The sequence below is a fragment of the Anomaloglossus baeobatrachus genome, chromosome 2 (genome assembly GCF_048569485.1).
Source record: "Anomaloglossus baeobatrachus isolate aAnoBae1 chromosome 2, aAnoBae1.hap1, whole genome shotgun sequence".
NCBI classification, from domain to species: Eukaryota; Metazoa; Chordata; class Amphibia; order Anura; family Aromobatidae; genus Anomaloglossus; species Anomaloglossus baeobatrachus.
In genome coordinates this window covers 509,161,517-509,181,686 of record NC_134354.1, presented here as the reverse complement: position 1 = coordinate 509,181,686, position 20,170 = coordinate 509,161,517, and positions in this window count along the sequence as shown.

The following is a 20,170-nucleotide window of genomic DNA, read 5'->3' as shown; positions in this document are numbered from 1 at the left end:
TCCAGCTTATGCGGCCCACTGAAATCCCAAGTGTCAGCCATGGAGAGCACAGCTCCTCTATTTAATTATAGGGAGTGGGGCACCGACAGCTTGAGGCCGAGGGGTCACTCAGAAACGTTTAAACACAAGTGCATGGAGGCAGGCCCAGGACCATTAGCAATACCAACAGGGACAGATTCCTAGGCAAGCTCCCCAGAGTTGCAGCGGCACCCAGAGACTTAGTTTACTCCTGTGTCAGAGTCTACTTAATGGTCACACCAACATCCACACGGCCTGAGTGAGTACGCTGCTCCCCCCCTGCGTCCTGCCTGCCGCATAGTCTGCACCACGCTTTCCTACATCTCCAACATCCAGAGTCCCGGGGCCTCCCCTACCCATGGAGGGAATGTCATCTGGCTGCCCCACTCCATCTCCCCCGGGTACTCCCATCGGTAGCAGCGATACTCCCCTTACCGCGAACCACGGGTGGCGTCACAAACACTAATCCCCTGTAAATAGTCCCCTTTTATTTTCGAGTGGCCGCAAGCCCCTGGGTCCGGAGACCCTCGAGCCACAGCAAACCCGGATCCGAGCAGTCCGACTGCTGCAGGGGCGGTACAATAATCCTCCGAGGACAGATAATATAGTGGATATTACCTCGAAAACTTTGGCGTCATGAACAGGATTCGGACTAGGCCCATTAACCTGGGTGACGTGCACCTTGATAAATCCGAGCTGCGGTGTCAAAATTTGGTCCCTGCCATTTTCCGCCATTTTTGGTGCCTAAAAACCATCTTACCGACCAAAAGAGCGTGAAAATGGAGCTCTGCCCCTCGTCTAGAGAGCGCAGCCGGAAGCTGGAGAGCTGGCTACCAAAAAACCAAGGGGGCGTAACGGGATGTAACAGCGGAAGTGGAGCAGGGACGCCAGGACTCTGCCCATAAAGTACCTGAAACCCGCAGAGGCAAGATGGCGGCAGCAAGGGACTGGTCACCGGAGCGTGCTGGTCCTGGGACCACAACCTGGAACGAAGAAGAGAACGAGCAGCTCTACAGGAGGATGCTGACGCAGTTCCTCTACATACTGGAACACTGGAGAGAGGAAATGAGGAGCCTGGCTGTGGCGGTGAAGGCCCGTGAGATGGAGGCCCCACACGTGGAGCGGGTAAGCAGCTACCCAGTTCCGGCCTACCCGACTGCGGGATCCGGTCTGCCCTCGGCCACCGCGATCACCCAGCCACCGTCACCCTCACCCTCGGCAGACGCCGAGCCGCTACCCCCAACACCGGCAGCGGAACCTCCAGCCCCAGTAGAAAACAAGCAGGCCGCGATGGCCTCCGGCCTCACCACCGGCCAGACCAGAACAGGCCGCAATGCCTCCAGTCCCATCATCGGCCCGACCAGACCCGGCCGCATCACTGGGCCCATACCTTGGTACGGAGCACCCGGACTCTGCTATACCGGCTGTGGAACAGCCAATTTCTTCATCTACCACAGCAGAGGCAGAGCCTTTTGAGATGCCAGTTCCACCGCTGCGCGGCCTGCCGGTAGCCACCGGGGCCACAGGAATCCACTTACAGCCAATTCCCGTAGAGGAGGCGGAGCCTGACGCCAGCGCCCCCTATTGGGAAAGACAGCTGCAACGGCTGCACACCGAGATTGCCACTAGAGAGCGGCGCCGGCAGAAGATCGCCGCCCACACCAACCGAGAAAAAGATCGCTTGAGGAAAGCCACCTTCCGGGTCACAGGGCCGCGGTACCGTGGCCTGGTTGAGCGTTTTGACCCCAGTAAGGGTGACAGGGTCATGCCAGCTCCCGCCACTGCCCCCGACTACCATAGAGAATAATGGTAGCGGAACCTGGCTACCTTAAAGTGAAAAGTTATATTTCCATTGTTACCATTGTAATGATCATATGCAAATGTTGAAAATTGTTGATTTATCTACCCGTCAATTGCCCGTAGACATTACCTAATTTGTAGTTCTACTTGATTATTAAATGTGGACCATGGCTGCAGGACTGGCAGCAGCCAGCACGAACTTGTGCCCTTCGTATATAGTTGCACCTCGTGCGCCTACCAGAGTCGTCTTTTACACCTCCAGGACTTCAAGACTGTCACCAGGGACTGCCAAGGTGCCTGGCAAAGGGGTATCCACCAGGATCAGAGGTAGCATCAAGGATCCAGGTTGTTTGAGTGGCGGGTTGAAGGGAGAGGGACAATGGAAATGGACTGTTGCAGGAAGGGGCTGCAGTGGAGCAGGCTGAGCCATCTACTACCACTACAACTGGTAGCATTCCCCGTTGTTTTAGTAAATGAACTCTGAGAGTTTCATAACGTTTAAGTATATGGCCTCCCCTATATGGGATAAATGAGTATGCATAAATTGTTATGCCCGGGACCATTAGCAATACCAACGGGGACAGATTCCCGGATGAGTTCCCCAGAGTGGCAGCAGCACCCAGAGACTTGGTTTACTCCTGTGTCAGAGTCTACTTATTGGTCGCACCAACATCCACACGACCTGAGTGAGTACGCTGCTCCCCCCCTCCCTGTGTCCTCACTGCCGCGTAGTCTGCACCACGCTTCCCTACAACTCCACCATCCAGAGTCCAGGGGCCTCCCCTACCCGTGGAGGGAACATCATCTGACTGCCCCACTCCATCTCCCAGGGTACTCCCATTGGCAGCGGCGGTACTCCCCTTACCGTGAACCACGGGTGGCGTCACAAACACTAATCCCTTGTAAATAGTCCCCTTTTATTTTCGAGTGGCCGCAAGCCCCCGGGTCCGGAGACCCTCGAGCCAGAGCAACCCCGGATCCGAGCAGTCCGACTGCTGCAGGGGCGGTACAATAATCCTCCGAGGACAGATAATATAGTGGATATTACCTGGTAGACTGTAAGCTTGTGAGCAGGGCCCTCACTCCTCTTGGTATATATTGAATTGTGAAACAAAAAAAAAAAACTATTATTACCTGCAGTCCCTTGTATCACCGGAGGCCTAAGTAACACTACAGATAACTCAGTATACAATATGTTACTTGCAGTCATATGTAACACCACAGATAACACAATGATAAATTTGAGTACTGATAGTGTAGTAGTGATTGAGTACTGAAGTCCTATGTAACAACACATATAACACGAAGTCAGGGTCAGACTGGCCATTAGTAAAATCTGGCAAATGCCACATGGGCCCAGGACATCATTCTTAATATAGGGAGTTGTGTGGACCATCACACTGAATATTGGGACTAGTGGGACCATCAAATTATATATAGGAAGCTATAGGGGCATCATATTGTATATAGGGAGCTATTTGGGGTATTACAGTGAGTATAGGGAGTTGTGGGAGCATCCTATTATATATAGGTAGCTGTGGGGATATCAAATTTTATAAACTGAGCTGTGGGACATGATATGTATAGAAAGATATAGGGACCATCATAATGTATATAGGGGGCTGGGAGGTCATCATACTGTGTATACATGCTAATGTTAGGCCATCATACTATGTATAGGGAGCTATCGAAGCCATCATACTATACACTAGAGTTCAAAGTTAGTCACCTGCACTTCCTCAAGGAGTAAGATTGGTCTGAGTGCTGCACGTTTAATTCCCGAATAGCAATGCGATCCAAATGTGTTCGAGGTCAAACTGTGAGGAAGTACAGCAAAATCAATAGCAGAAGCAGAGGGGGCATTGATATTGTGTGGGGCACAAAAGGAGGTTGCCATTACTTTACAGGGTACAGATGGGGCATTATTACTGTCTAGGCCACTGGTTATAGCTCTATATGGTTTGTGTAGAGGTGGAGGAATATGACGAAGGGGCTTGAAATATAGTAAGCCAAAGAAGACCAGATATGGATGAAAGAAGTCATGACGGTTTCGGCTGAATGGAAAAGAAAAGGGAAAATAAATTACTATGATCATCAGGAACATCACTTAAGAGTATATGTACAGTACACTCATATATGGTCTGCAGAGCAATGGTGAGAAAATGATATTACCAGAATATGGTTGCTATATGGTAGTAATATCAGTTCTAGTGGTTTTGATTAATGATTAGTATGATGGTATTATCTCTACTGTATATGCTGATAATATTTGGTTATAGACTGGTGGAATTGTTTGTCTTTGTATTGCAATATTGCTGCAAATATTAGTCTCAGAACAGTCATGTTAAAAGTGTTATACATCCCGGAGTAAATTTCCAGCAAGCACCGCTGATTGCAGAGTTTACACACTGTTAGAAAGCCATGGACCCCATATAGGGGGGAGGGGCGACATGACCAGAGGGAAGGGAGGGAGTGAGGGGTTAATAAAGTGTATTAAAGGGCATTATGGGCCCTTATAGGGGATTGGTGGAATAGGGTCACTGTAGGGTGGGGAGGGGGCTAGTATATAAGCTATAGGGGAGGTCTTACCTTCCTTGTGACTATGGACAGCAAAGGATTCCGACCTGACCAACTGACCAGCGGCATGGCAGACCTCCAGGAACTGGACAGGATGATCCGAGCAGCGATGGCGGTGCACGGGGCCCAGGCAGTGCAGTCCCACTTCAGGGCTCCCTGGGTTTCCCCGTCGACACCTGCCCCTTGTCCCCCCCTCGGCCGCGGGTGGCGTTCCAGGCCCCCCCATCAGGTATTCCCCGGGCGCAGGGGGGGCAAGGAGGCCCAGTGAGAGCCCCCCTCGGGACCCTCCGCGGCGGGGCGGGCAGCGGCTGCTTCCAGCGTCTGCCCCGGCCGCAGGGAGGAATCTCCGGCGAGGCCGCAGCGGCCGCAAAGGGGGCGTGGCCAGCCCGGGGCCTTCTTCTGATGTCGGGCCTCGGGCTGGAGTGAGGAGCCCAGCGGCGTCTCCCGGCCGGGAGCGAGCCCGGCGACAATCTGAGGCCAGCGGCGGCCTGGACGGAGGCGGGCCCGGCCTGGGGCCTACTTCCGGTCCCAGGCCTCGGGCTCAATTTAACAGGCCAGCGGCAGCCCGGGACCGGGGGCGTGCCCAGCGGAGATCGGAGACTTCGAGAGGGGGCGTGCCCAGCCTGGGGCCTGCTCCTGGTGACGGGCACCCTGCGGTGGGACACGGCCCTGCAGCAGCTTCCAACTGGGAGCGGGCCCAGCAGTCGAATGAGGCCAGCAGTACCCCCCGTGGGCGGCGGGGGGGCCGGGCACAGGCAGCCAACGGGGGGACCGGTGTTTGCAGGCGGCACCCGGATACCCGTGAGGCTGCGGGGAGCGGGGGGGGACGGCAGGAGCCCTGCGGTTCCCACCAGGTCCCTCAGGTCATCAGTACTGCGCCCGGCAGCAGCGGTCTCCCCCGAGCGGGGGAGGACCCAGCGGGATGCCACGGTTGGGGCCCCTGGAGGGCTGGAGGCGACGGTGGGGAGCCCCCCGAACTCGGGGAGAGGCTCCTCCAGGAAGAGGATTCGGTCAGCGGCGGCCCGGGGGACAGGGCGGTCTCGCGGGCTGTCGCCGCATAGGAAGAGAAGGACGCCCACCGCCAGTACCCACGCCGTGGCCCAGGAGGGTGGCCGTGGTGGAGGGGATGCATCGGCTGCGTCCTCTGGAGCTGGAACGGTGGAGGACGACTACAGCGAGGAAGAAGAGGGAGCCCTCAGGTCAGGGGACGAATCTGACGAGCAGATGGCAGAGGACGTCGCGGTACCGATTTCCATTTCTGCGCCACGGTCGGGTGAGCTAGCCGTGGATTCGGCATTGTGTGCGGCGCGGGGTGCTGGTTTTGGGGAGGTGGCTGTGGGCATGGCAGCGCCGGAGGGGTCAGCATTGCTTAGTCAGTTGCTGGGCTTGTTGCAGGGTTTAGCGCGCGCGCAGGCGGCAGCAGCGGCCTGGACGGGTCGGCGGTGAATGGCGCAGCGTCGGTCAGCAGCGAGGCGGCGCCGGTAGGGACGGCTGCGGTTGGTGGAGTAGTGGAGCCCGCGGGTAAAACAGCGGTAGAAAAGGAGAAGGAAAAGGAGGATGAGGTGGTGCGTTTGGATGATAGGGCCAAGTTTACGTGTGCTTTGAGGGACCGTTAGGGGCTCATCTCAAGAAAGAGGTGAGGGACAAGATTTGGAAGGGGGAGTATGTGGAGATATTTTCCCTGCTACCCCTGGAAAAATTTAATCTGGACAGGGTGAAGCCGAGCGACTCCAAGAAGGAAAGGGAAGAGGAAGAAAAACGCCGTTATAGGCTCATTCCTCGTTCCTTTTCCAATTGGCTGCAGGCGTTCGCAATTTTGGCAAGTGTAATAGGGGAAAAAGAGCCGGAGCACTGCTCGGCTCTGTTTTGTTATCTGGATGCAATTGGGGAGGCGTATCGCACGTATGGGGGCTTGTCATGGCTGCGGTATGATGAGCAGTTTAGGCAGCGGAAGGCGTTGCGGCCCGGCATGCGGTGGGACCATAAGGACATTTCCTTATGGATGCGTTTAATGGCGGCCCCGAGCCAGCCCTTTCGTGGCGGCGCCGGGGGAACGGGAGCCGGGCCCTCGGGTACCCAGAAAAAGGGATTGTGCTGGCAATTTAACGACGGCCAGTGCAAATTTGGTGCAGCATGCAGATTCGAGCATGAGTGCTCCGGCTGCGGGGGTGGACATAGTTTTTTCCAAATGTTTTAAAAAAGGGAAAGGCAAGGCTGGGGACGGGTTTGTTAAAAGGGAGGATGCTGGTGAAAATAGGGGCGATGGCGCCGTTTTTAAATAGGTATCCGGACGGGGCAGCGGCGTCTCTTTTGCGGTTTGGTTTTTATACGGTTTTCAGATTCCGTCGGCGGTTGAGGCATTGCCTCCGGTTTGTCGTAATTTACGGTCGGCAAGGGACCACCCTATGGTTGTGGGTGAGAAGTTGGGGAAAGAGGTTGAGTTGGGCAGGATGGGGGGTCCATTTGAGAGCCCGCCGTGCAATAATCTGGTGGTGTCCCCGTTGGGGGTGGTGCCAAAGAAGGAGTGGAATAAATTTCGGCTCATCCATCATCTTTCATTTCCGGAGGGGTCGTCAGTGAATGATGGCATCGCGCCAGAATTGTCGGCAGTGTACTACGTCTCATTTGACAAAGCGCTGGACTTGGTACGGGCGGCGGGACGCGGTGCATTGATGGCAAAGGTGGATGTAGAATCGGCGTTTCGTTTGCTACCGGTGCATCCGGAGAGACAGCACCTTCTGGGTTGCTGGTGGGGTGATAAGTTTATGTTGATCGTTGTTTGCCTATGGGCTGTTCAATTTCTTGTTCGTATTTTGAGGCGTTTAGTTCCTTTGTTGAGTGGGTGGTGCGGGACGTGTCTGGCTTGTCCTCCATTATCCACTATCTAGATGATTTTCTTTGTGTCGGTCCGGCGGGATCCATGGTTTGCGCTGGCTTGTTGTTCACCTTACAGAGAGTGGCGGATAGCTTTGGGATCCCTTTGGCACAGGATAAAACGGAGGGGCCGGCGCCGGTTATGCGGTTCTTGGGGATTGAGATTGACTCTTTGGCTATGGAATGCAGGCTGTCGGAGGGTAAGATGGTGGACTTGTGGTGCGCGGTAGCAGCAATGCTGGCAGCAGGGAAAGTGCGGCTGAAGGTGGTGCAGTCTTTGCTCGGGAAGTTGAACTTTGCGTGCAGGATTATGCCAATGGGGCGGGTGTTCGCCAGGCGTTTGGCTGCAGCTATGGCAGGCGTACGGTCCCCGGCGCACTTTGTGCGGGTCACGCGGTAGATCAAGGAGGATTTTCTGGTTTGGGATGTTTTCTTGCAACGTTTTAACGGCCGAGCCTTGTGGTTGAAGAAGGTGGTGCCCAATGGTGCGCTGGAACTGTACAGGGACGCGGCCGGGTCGGCGGGTTTCGTCGCCCTTTTTCAGGGTCATTGGTACGTTGGGAGGTGGCCTGAGGAATGGCGGCAGGTTGGTCTGGTAAGGAATCTGGCCTTGCTTTAGTTATTTCCGATCGTGGTGGCGGTGGAGTTGTGGGGATCGCAATTTTCGGGACGTAAAGTGTGCTATCACTGCGATAATCAGGCGGTTGTGCAAGCGATAAACAGCTTGTCAGCAAAGTCCGGACCGGTAGTGGCTTATCTGCGGCATTTGGTGCTCAAGTGTTTACTGTGGAACATTCATGTGGTTGCAAAACATGTGGCGGGGGTTGATAACGGGGTGGCGGACGCTTTATCTCGTTTTCAGTTCCACAGGTTTCGGGAGTTAATGCCGGGGGCGGACGAGATCGGAGCGGTGTGTCCAGAGGACTTGTGGAGCCTGGTGAGGCATTGATTGCGGGTTTAATTAGGAATTCGGTGACCGAGGTGACTTGGTGCCGTTATGCTAAAGTGTGGGTTGAGTGGCAGGAGATGCTGGGAGTTATGTTTGGTGACGGGCGAGCAAATTACTTGTTGGCGCTACTGGCATTGGTGAGCGAGGATTTCAGGGCTGGGAAGTCAGCATCAGCAATGATACTTAGGGTGGCGGCTGTGGCCTTTTGGTTGAAGGTCAGGGGTGAGTGGGGCGTGTCGCGGAATTTCGGGTGCGGCAGGCCTTGAAGGGTTTTCGTAAAGGGGCGAAGGAGCGAGACACTAGGCGGCCCATTTCTTTGGTTTTGTTACGGCGATTGGTGGATGGTTTGCGGGAAATTTGTGTCTCAGTTTATGAGAGGGTGCTTTTTGAAACGGCTTTTGTGTTAGCCTTTTTTGGGGCGTTGGTGAGCCCTTCCAGGTTCAGGGGGGGTGGTCTGATGTCCAAGGATGTGGCAGTGGTGGGACGGAGATTAGAGTGTCAGCTTAGGCGGTCCAAAACAGACCAGATGGGTCGAGGCAGGTTGGTTGTGATGTACGCGGTGCAAGGGGATGAGTTGTGCCCGGTGCAGATGGTGAGGAAGTTTTGCGGCCTGCGGGGCGGTCTTCCAGGCCCGCTGTTATGGCACGTGGATGGGACTTGGTTGTCTCGTTACCAGTTTGTGGCCGTACTGAGGAGTTGTTTGCGCTGTGCGGGGGAATGCCCGGGAGATTATAGGTCTCATTCCTTCAGGATCGGGGCGGCTGCGGAGGCTTCGCGTTGGGGCCTGGGTGATGACATGGTGAGACGAATCGGTTGGTGGGAGTCTTATCGTTTTCGGGGTTATGTGCGCCCACAGTTGTTGTCCCAGTGAGGGCTTTATAGAGTCATTGGTTGTGGCTTTGTCGGGGTTCCTTGCTGCAAATTGGAGTTGGTGGGGTTTTTGTTTATTAAAGTTGTTTCTTTGGTTGTAGGAATCTGCCTGATATGGATTCTGGGGCACTCCTTCGTGTTCTGGGGGGCCTGTTGGGCCGACGCTCGCCCGAATGGTCGGCAGTTGGGTGTGGACAGATCGCTGGCGTTGGTCAAGTGGATTGGTGTGCGGGGCATGGAATGGAGCAAGGTCGTTCCGGAGTTTGAATACTATTGCAGGGTGGATAGACCTCCGAACGTGTTGGTTTTGCACGTGGGGGGGAAATGACTTGGGAGCGCGGGCATCACGTGATTTGATCAGGGACATCAAGATGGATCTATTGCGTTTATGGACCAGGTATCCGGGTTTGATAGTGGTATGGTCGGATATTGTGGCCAGATTGGTGTGGAGGGGGGCACGGTCAGTTGAGAAGCCTAATCGCGCCCGGGCTCAAGTGAACAGGGTGGTTGCGCGTTTCGTGCGGAGAAACGGCGGTATTGTAGTGCGACATGCGGATCTGGAGTCGCCGAAGTGGCAGTTTCGGAGGGGTGATGGGGTTCACCTTAATGAGATTGGTTCTGATCTATGGGCCTTGGGTTTGCGTGATGGTGGAGCAAGCCTTGGGTGTGTGGCGGGTCCAGGCCACGTAAGGTGTCACGTGTCCTGTCCTGTGGCGGGGGTAGGTCTGGTCCAGAGGCGGTTGTAAGGGATTGGTGGCTGGACTGAGAGGCACTGTCTTGGTATGGTGTCTCTGGGTTCCAGTAAATTGTAGGCACGGGGTTCTGCAAAGTTTGGGGGGTATTAATCCACGGGGTGATTAATACCTCATCTCTGGGTCGGAGTGTTGCGGCCAGGGATATTGGTGGAGGAAGTGGTTTCTGGACCGGGCCTACATGGGGTTACATGTACAGTTATTATTTATGTGTTACCTATTATTTGTTTGGGGTCGCCCGTTGGACGGCGCCCCCTTGTGTTAGAATGTTAATAATAGGTAATAAAGGCTGCTGTGGCCAATTTGTTTAACCAAGTCGCATGCAGTCGGTGTGTTATTTATTAGGATAAGTTGGGTATACTAACCATCATGACCGGAGAATCCTTCCTCAGTGGTCAAGGATTTAGCTCCAATAACCAGTTTCAGCAGTTGTCATGTTATCGCAAATATGTGATTTGCAGTGATGTCCGCTGAGACTCTATTCAGCACGTGACCACAAGGGTGCAAATCATATATTTGTAATCACATGACAAATGCTGTAAGAGAGTAAAATCCTAAAGTTGTGTATATAACACACTGTTAAGGCCCCGTCACACACAGAGATAAATCTTTGGCAGATCTGTGGTTGCAGTGAAATCATGGACATATTGTTCCATTTGTACACACCCACAAACCTGGCACTGATTGTCCACAATTTCACTGCAACCACAGATCTGCCAAAGAATTATCTCTGTGTGTGACAGGGCCTTTAGGCTTTGGCAGGTTGCCCTGCTTGCCTACAATTTACTTAGATGTATTCAACCCCTTTTAAAGAGGTTGTCCAGTCTTGAATAAAAAGTCTGCAGTCGCTCTGTGTGATTGCAGACTTGTGAATCCCGCCAGTGTTCTGCGAGGATTTAATTGGTGTCTGCACTAGGAATGGCGGTCAAGTTTGTGATATGCCAGAATCCGACTATATTGAGCAAGGATACACTCACTAGTCTGTTTCTGACCAGAAGAGTCTGCATACGTATACTTGAACACCGTTACCGGCACAGACACTAATGAATATTTGCAGCAAACAGTGCATGTTCTGGTAGGATTCACACATTTTAATCATATACAATCAGTCGTCCTACGATTTTTCATACTGATCAACGGTCTGTGTGGAAAAAATTGCAACATGTACCAGTCTGATCTTTTTAGAAGACCAGGCTACTATATGTCATTAGCAGGCAGCCATCATGCTGGTTTGCAATGGTCACAGAACCTATGTCAACTGCAATTTGCGGACATTACAGGCTCTTCTGTTAGGTGACCACTGCTGCCAACATGTTATTAATAGAGGTTGCCCACTATTTTTACAATGGTGTCTCAATCACTAAGTTTTCCCCTAGTAAAATAATAATACTCATACTCACCTCAGATGCCGGTTCCATTCAAGCAGAGTTGGCACCTCAGATGCCGGTTCCATTCAAGCAGAGTTGGCACTCACTCTCCCAGGGCTCACGTCACATTGTTATATCATGTGATTTTTACGGCCAATTAATGCTTCACTATACCCAACTTTGGACAAATCAGACATCAAGAGGAAGTCAATGCTGCAGCTGACCGCTCACTTCCTCTTTGTGTCTGATATGTCCAAAGACAGAGAAAGTGAAGCCAGCACTGATTGGGTGCAGGGATCACATGACATAACAATATGACAACATGACATGTGACATGAGCTCCAGGAGATCGAGTGCTGACACCACTGGAACCACGCCGGAACTGGTGGTGATTATAAGTGGTGTTATTTTACAGGGGGCAAACATTGTGATTGAGAAGTTGTTGTCCAAGTAGTGGACAACCTCTTTAACATAATAATTTATTTTGTTAAAATTCTTGCAAATTTTCCACAAGAGGCTGTGATTGTCAGACTTTCCACAGTCCTCTTATGCAGCTTTCTTCTACAAAATGTGTCTCAATGGTACAGAAGACACTTCTTCTTCATCTCCTATCTCCCATTGTAGGAGGTGGTTGATTCGCTCCCACTCCTACTAAGCAGTGTTTCCCCTATTGTACAGTGTTGTGATATGAATGTACTGAATTTTGAATGTATATTAGTGCGGCTTTTGGTGATGTAGCAGAGCCTGAGTAGCACAGCAGTTGGTGCTATCTAGCGGCTGATAGATTGTAATGTTTTATTGAATATCAAGTTTATAGCTTGTGTGCGTTTTAGAGTAATGTGCAATGTTTGCAATAATATGTATAACTAGCTGTACTACCCGGTTTCGCCCGGGTTAATAACTGTTGTTAAAATAGAATGTATTAACATTCCAGGGATAGAATGTATAAATAGAATGTATTAACGCCCGGGATAGTAACTGTGTCTCTGTTTCTCTCCCATTCTCTGTCTGTCTCCCCCTCTGTATATATCTCTCTGTCTCTCTCTCTATCTCTTTGTCTGTCTGTCTCTTTCCCTGTCTGTCTCTGACTGTCTCTGTCTCTTTCTCCGTCTGTCTCAATCTCTTTCCCTGTCTGTCTATCTATCTCTTTCCCTGTCTATCTATCTCTGTCACTTTCCCTGTCTGTCTCTTTCACTGTCTGTCTCTTTCCCTCTCTTTCCCTCTCTTTCCCTGTCTGTCTTTTTCCCTCTTTCCCTCTGTCTCTTTCCCTGTGTCTGTCTCTTTGTCTGTCTCTTTACCTGTCTTTGTCTGTCTCTTACCCTGTCTGTCTCTTTCCCTTTCTTTTCCTGTCTGTCTGTTTCCCTGTGTCTGTCTCTGTCTCTTTGTCTGTGTCTGTCTCTTTCCCTGTCAGTCTGTCTCTTTGTCTGTGTCTGTCCTACCCGGATTCGCCCGGGTTAATAACTGCTGTTAACAAAATCGAATGTATTAACATTCCCGGGATAGAATGTATAAATAGAATATATTAACTCCCAGGATAGTAACTGTCTCTCTGTTTCTCTTCCATTCTCTGTCTGTCTCCCCCTCTGTATATATCTCTCTGTCTCTCTCTCTATCTTTGTCTGTCTCTTTCCCTGTCTCTCTCTCTATCTCTTTGTCTGTCTTTCTCTTTCCCTGTCTGTCTCTGACTGTCTCTGTCTATTTCCCTGTATGTCTACCTATCTCTTTCCCTGTCTGTCTATCTATCTCTGTCACTTTCCCTGTCTGTCGCTTTCCCTGTCTGTCTCTTTTACTGTCTGTCTCTTTCCCTCTCTTTCCCTGTCTGTCTCTTTCCCTGTGTCTGTCTTTTTGTCCATCTCTTTACCTGTCTGTGTCTGTCTCTTAACCTGTATCTCTTTCTTTCCCTCTCTTTCCCTGTCTGTCTCTTTCCCTGTCAATCTGTCTCTTTGTCTTTGTCTGTCTCCTTGTGTCTGTCTCTTACCGTCTATGTCTGTTTCTTAGCCTGTCTGTGTCTGCCTCTTTCCCTGTCTGTGTCTGTCTCTTTCCCTGGCTGCATTGTGACACGCAAACATTCCATATAAGGGCGTGGCTGCGCATTCTTCTGAAGTTCTGACTGCACTGTGGCTCCCAGCTCCATTCGCTTTAATGGAGGCAGGTTTTATGGTGAATAACTGTAAAGCACGGGGATAAATTTCCCCTCAAAACATAGCCTATGACGCTCTCGGGGCCCAGAAGTGTGAGTGCGCAAAATTTTGTGGCTGTAGCTGCGACGGTGCGGATGCCAATTCCGGACATAGACACACACACACACACACACACATACACACATTCAGCTTTATATATTAGATATGTGTTGGCCCAATGACCTGTGTCAGGTAGGAGGCACAGTGTGGGGAGTCATGTAAGCATATATAGCAGTAACAGATATTAACCTACAAGAATGTTAAGTAGGATATGGTATAGATTAAGTTATAGATAGGATCAAACCACAGTAGTAATAATAATAGAGAATGTTTTGGTTAAGATTTAGTGTAACATAGGGACCAAAAGTGCAGGAGGGGAAATAAGTGGTAGGTAGATAGTTTACTAGCACAGCAGTAGAAAGGAGCTGGCAGGCCTAGAGTTTAATAAGGTTGATAACCTAGGAGACTTATAGACAGAAGGAGGAGCAGAGAATTGGTTGGGCAGACAGGCCAGAAAGTGAGTGGAGTTTTGCAGAGTGGTTCCGGAACGGGGCCTTGTAGCTTGGGCCTGTCCAGGAACCAGGAGGAAAACTCCCTTGTGTCCAGAGCCTAAGGCTTGCCTCGAGGATCGAGCTAGAGAGTGTCCCAGGATCAGTAGGACTTCGGGGTAGAGCGCCGCTGGCGGATCCTTGTACTGGTCAGGAACTACAGACCCATCTAGGGTTGTGTTTGGGATATGATTGCCTCAAGGGCAAGTAACGGGGAAGAATTACAGAGTACTCTCGGCTCCTAGACGGCTAATACCCATAGTAAGGGCTACAAGCAAGAGTACCCCCAGGAAATAGTGGCAGCAGAACGTTTAAGATCATGTCTGTCCTGATCAACTTGTACCAAGAATAATGCTGTTCCTGTTGATTGTTTTATGAGAAAGACTCTGCGTGTCATGTGTGACCCTGCTACGTCTCTGATGGGTACCGGCAGCGGGGTGAAGGAAGTGACTCTGAAGGCTGCAGTTAAGTGCTACAAACACCACACATCACAGTCCATCATCTTAAGCGCTCTCACTCCTTCACCGCAGAGCACCACAAGCAAAAGCGATGACGGGCTGTGATGTGCGGTGAAACTCCGCCCAGAGCCCAGTCACTCACGGAGACTGGGTCCTGCCTCAGTGATGTCGGGTCAACTTCCAATTCCGCAAGTTGACGTGACATCACCGGACATCAGATGTCACTGCAGCTGGGAGTCACGTGAAGGGGATGACTGAAGACTTAGGATTTATACCAGATCAAAACCCTAAATCCTAAGTCATATGAAAAGGCTCGTTAAAGGGCTGCTTTTGACTTTTAGGATTGCTACTTCCAATAGGTGGCACTAGAGTTTGCCTCCTTCCACCGTGGAGAGACAATTTGAATATTTCCTAGAGAAGCATTACAGCTCTAAGACCCCTCACTGGCAGCCAGACTGGTTTGTGAGGTCTCTGCAAGGAGAAAAGTTTTCCCTTAGACCCTTGAAGTAAAGTGTACCGTTCCTACAATGTTAAAGTGTTGTGCCCACAGTAATGATGTGACTGAAGTAGTGTGCATAACTGTTAGTAAAATACTGTTGAACAAGAAAACTGACTCTGTTTCTGCATCCACACTCCCCACCAGGAGCCCCATCATCCACCCCTTTTCCCTTGCTCTGTGGAGAGAACCAGGGCCAAAGAGAGAGAACGACCGATTCACAGCAGAAGGACTGAGTCAGGCCTGCAGCCCCTGCCTTGCCTCAACAACTGGTGCTGTGAGCAGGGTCAGCCTTCATGTCATGATGAACCACTGAACATGAGGAAGGCCACCATACAATGCAGTTTGGCAACGAAGGTGCAGTTGAAGAGAAAAAGTAAAATGTACATTGTGGCACAAATGGGAAGCCAGGCCAAATGTGGGTGTAGTCTCTGTCCCATGGCGCAAATGGAAAGACAGGCCCATCATGGGCATTGCTGCTTTCCCAGAAGGCGAAAGTTTGGGCAGCCGCTGGGAGGAACCGTAAATGCTGCTCGACCTAAGTGGGCTTGGAGAAAGAATCAGATCCGCCCATTGAGGCAAGATAATAGATAATGGGTGTGGGCGCAAGGTGAATGGGTGGAGATGCCGGAAAAAACATCTCCCTGGGAGGTAAAGAACGAATCCCAGTGTTGAGTAGACTGACACCACTTTGTAGTGACCCGGTGTCATGCTTACCGTCGGGGGATGAGGCGGCGAGCGCGGAGATAGCACATCCCAAGGGTGAGGTGGACCCACTTGACCACAGGGGGGACCCAAAATCACCCAGACAAGGAAAGGGCGGTGTCCAGGGACTGTGGCAGCTGAGCCAGGGCTAGGTGACAGCAGGACAGAGGAACAGGTGAGGTCAGACAGGACTGGCATAGGAACAAAGTACAGTACACTAATGTGACGCCCTGGGCAAGCCAGGGGTCACAGGTCACAACATCACATGCACCCCACATTCCCGGCAGGTACATCTAAGCTAACCCAAAATCCTTGTTGCCTTCCTCCAGGGGCTGATGTCCACACCAGGGGGTGGGCCAGGCGGTGAGCTCCGCCCACCGAGGAGTTCACAGCCCTGGAGGCGGGAGAACCAGGCAGTGAAGCTAGGGAGGTGAAAGTAGAAGGAGGTGAAGTGGTAGAGGAGCTTAGGAGAGAAGCTGAAGTAAAGTGAAAAGAAACAGTTTTGTAAAGCCTGAAGTTGGTCCGGGTGTGTGCCCCGGACAGTGACAGCAAGGTCAGCAGACGGCGGTGATAGTCTGCAGGAGGACTGCTCGGAGGTTGCTGGAAGGACCGCGGACGGGTGGTGACCCGGCGGTACCGGAGCAGTATACGAAGAACAGTCAGCACCAGGGCAGGGGCCTTTCGGATCCCGCAAGGCTAGGAGTCGCCATAATTTGCCAAATCCGTCAGTGAAGGGGACGTCTGTCTTCTAACAACCAAGTCCCGATTGAAGGCAACAGCCCGACCGTGAAGGGGAGACACCGCCACCGCCAGGGCACCAGTTTCCCAGGGCCAGCGCCTGCGGGCAAGAGTAGAGGTCCTTCGGCCCAGCTTGAAGCCGAGGAGTGGGTAACCGGTGGGAACCCATCGCTACCAAAAGGACTTTACATAGGTGCAGGGAAGAGACCGTCACTGCTAACTGCAGGGAACATCAGCACCGTGAACCGTCCGAGGGACCCGTCCAACCAGCTGTTTACTTACCGAGAACTGTGTCGTGTTTACTGGCTGAGTGAGTACCTCCGTGCCGTGCGGCACAGCGCTGTCCCTGCGCCCCTGCACCTCCACAGGCCCCATCCCCGCCTGTCCACCATCCCAATCCCATCACCGGGCCCCGGGAGCACCACAACCCCTACCCACGGAGGGCACATCAACAACTGGCTGCTCCATACCATCACTCCCGGGCTCCCCATACAGAGCAGCGGTGGTGTTAACTAATCACCACAACCGTGGGTGGCGTCACGGACAATAAACTATCCCAAAATCCCAATTCCTCTTTTCACTCACGGGCGAGGAGCGCCGCTCGAGTCCCCGGGATCCGGCCCATCGCTCGAGCCACCGAGCAGCGGCAGGCCGCAGCAGCCGCGGCAGCCGGACCCGAGCAGAGGGAGAGCGCGGCGTCCCCTCCTCCGCCCGCGACAATTTGGCATCACGAACAGGATCTTACCGCTCTGCCGTTGGGTAGAGGTGCGCCTTGTGACCGCCGGAGGTATCCGGCTGAAAAATTTCAGAAGTCGCCATCTTTGGCGCGAAAAGTTCCCGCTCGAGCGTCTTCTCGAGTAGCAGAGGCGCGAAGGCCAAAACCCCGCCCCAATAGAGGAGGGGCCGGAAAGAGGCTAAGGGGGACAGAAACAAGATGTCTGCGCCCGACGGAGCCGCTGGAGGAGCGGTGGTCGCAGCCGCAGTGGCACCCGTGGATGGGAATGGGCCTGCCCAGGTCCCGACCACGCTGGCGGGAGGTGCCGCGGCCCCCGTGCTCGCTCAGGTGATGCCGTTCTCCTTGCCCTATGCGCCCGGAGCTACCTGGCTACCGCAGTATGACGGGAAACCTGATGCTTTACAGGTCTTCCGGAAAAAGCTTAACCCGTTGCTAGAACTGTACCCCCTGACCGATAAGCAACGTGCGGCGGTAGTGCTGGGCCAGTTAACCGGTGTGGCTGAGCAGGAGGCGGAGACCTGGGCCGAGGGGGACCGGCTCTCTGTAGCCACCATCTTTGAGAAACTACAGACTGCCTTTGAGACCCGGACTGAAGCTGAGCTGAGGATGCAGTTTTACCAGTGCCGGCAACGGGCTGTGGATAGCATTCGGGACTATGCTTTACGTCTGCAAACCACCCTCTGCACGCTAAAGCGGGTGAATCCTATCAATGAGGCGGACAGCAACAAGATGCTAGTAGAGCAATTTGTGCAGGGGATGATATCCCCTGAGGATCGCAAACAACTCCGGCTCTGGGCCCTAGAACACCCTGATGTGGACTTTGCTGTGTTAAAGGAACAGGCCATTAAAGCACTACAGCCCCCAGCTTCAGAAATCTTGGAGCCAGCCCCGTGGCCCATTGAGACGGCCCCCGTTGTGGTGGCCCCTGCCCTACCAACCTCTCCAACACCTACCGCCCCAAGCAGCACGATGGAGATACTGGCAGCCCAGGTCCGTCACATGGACGGAGACCTCGCCAAGATTCTTGCTGCACTCCAACCTTTGACCAGATCTCAGCCTTCAGCACAGATACAGCTTGCCGACAGCCCTGAGGATGTCCCCTGGATGCAGCGGAGAAGTGCTAACAACCCGCGGAGCAGACCTCCAACCTGCTACAAGTGCCGTAAGCCAAGCCTGGGCATTACTTCCGACAGTGCCCGTTAAACGAGCAACCCCTGGGGCCCCGGGCCAATCCTCAGGAGTAGAACCCCGTGGCCCCCCAGACTGGCGGGACCGGTATATCGGGGCCCGGCCCATCATCCCCGTGGCTGTGGACGGCATACCAGTGATGGCTCTCTTGGACACTGGATCACAGGTAACCACCATACCATACACATTGTACCAGCGGTATTGGGAGATAGACGAGCTGGCACCCCCAGATACTAGTATAACGCTAATTGCTGCTAATGGACTCCCATTGACCCAAGTGGGGTATAAACAGGTGGCTATGACAGTGGGGCAAGCTGAACTGCAACACCAGGGTATGATTGTGATCATGAATGAACCCAGTGATCATAACCCGAAGATAGTGCTAGGAACCAATGTGATGGAGCACTGTATGGGTGATGTGTTGGCCCTACTGCAACAGCTGTCCGGAGCCGACAGAGAGCTGTGCAGCGTGAGATCCGGGCGTTGATGTACCACCAGCATGTAAACTCAACAGAAGGAGAGATTGGTGGAGTGAGGGTGATGGATGTTGCTCCGTTGATTGTGCCCCCTAGGAGTGAGATGATGATTTGGTGTAGGGCAGCAGTAGGGCCTCAGGGGCGTGACTACACTGCCATGATGGAGCCCATCCCCTCCGAGCACTGGCCCACTGTAATGGCCGCCCGAGGGGCGGTAGACGTAAAGAAGGGGAGAGTGCCCGTGATGGTGCTGAACTGTGGGGAGGAAGAAGTCAGGCTTCCCCGGTATGCCACCATTGCCAAGCTGCTCACCCTAGATCCCCACACCATCCACGAAGCCATTCCCCCAGTCTCCCCACCTACTACCAGCACTTCCCCACCTCAAGGGGAGGTAAATGAGTGGCACCAACAGCTACACGTGGGCACTGATGATACCCCTACACATCACAAAGCCGGGGAATACAGGGTGGTGCGAGAGTATGAACAGGTTTTCAGTAAACATCCACTAGACTTTGGGCAGATCAAAGGGGTCCAACACCACATCCCCACCGGTGAACACCCCCCTATCAAAGAGAGGTACAGGCCTATTCCCCCTGCACATTACCAGTGTGCCAAAGATATGTTGAGGAATATGAAGGACGCAGGGGTTATTCGGGACAGCTGTAGTCCCTGGGCCGCTCCGTTGGTACTGGTCAGGAAGAAGGATGGTACCATGCGGATGTGTGTGGACTACCGGAAGATCAATCAGATAACACATAAAGATGCCTACCCTCTGCCCCGTATTGAAGAGTCTTTGGCCGCACTGAGAACCGCAAATTACTTCTCTACCCTTGACCTCACCAGTGGGTACTGGCAAGTGGCAGTGGCCCCGGAAGACCGGGAGAAAACCGCCTTCACCACCCCAATGGGGCTCTGTGAATTCAATAGTATGCCGTTTGGGCTGTGCAATGCCCCTGGAACCTTCCAACGGCTGATGGAGTGCTGTCTGGGACATCTGAACTTCGAGACCGTCCTGTTATATCTGGATGATGTGATTGTGTACTCTCAGACGTATGAAGCCCATCTGGAGCACCTAGCCGAGGTGTTCGCGTCCCTTGCCAAATACGGGATGAAGTTGAAGCCCTCCAAGTGCCACCTGCTGAAACCCAGAGTGCAGTACCTGGGGCATGTGGTGAGTGCGGAAGGTGTCGCCCCCGACCCTGAGAAGATCACTGCCATCCAGGACTGGCCAAGACCAAACACCGTGAGGGAAGTAAGGCAGTTTTTGGGTCTGTTGGGGTACTACCGGCGCTTCATCAAGGGGTACACGAAGATGGCTGCTCCCATGCAAGACCTCCTCGTGGGACAGACCAAAGGTGGTAGACCCATCGGAGCCCCACTGGTGTGGGAGGACAGGCATGAGGAATCCTTCCGTCAGCTGAAAGCGGCCTTGACTGGA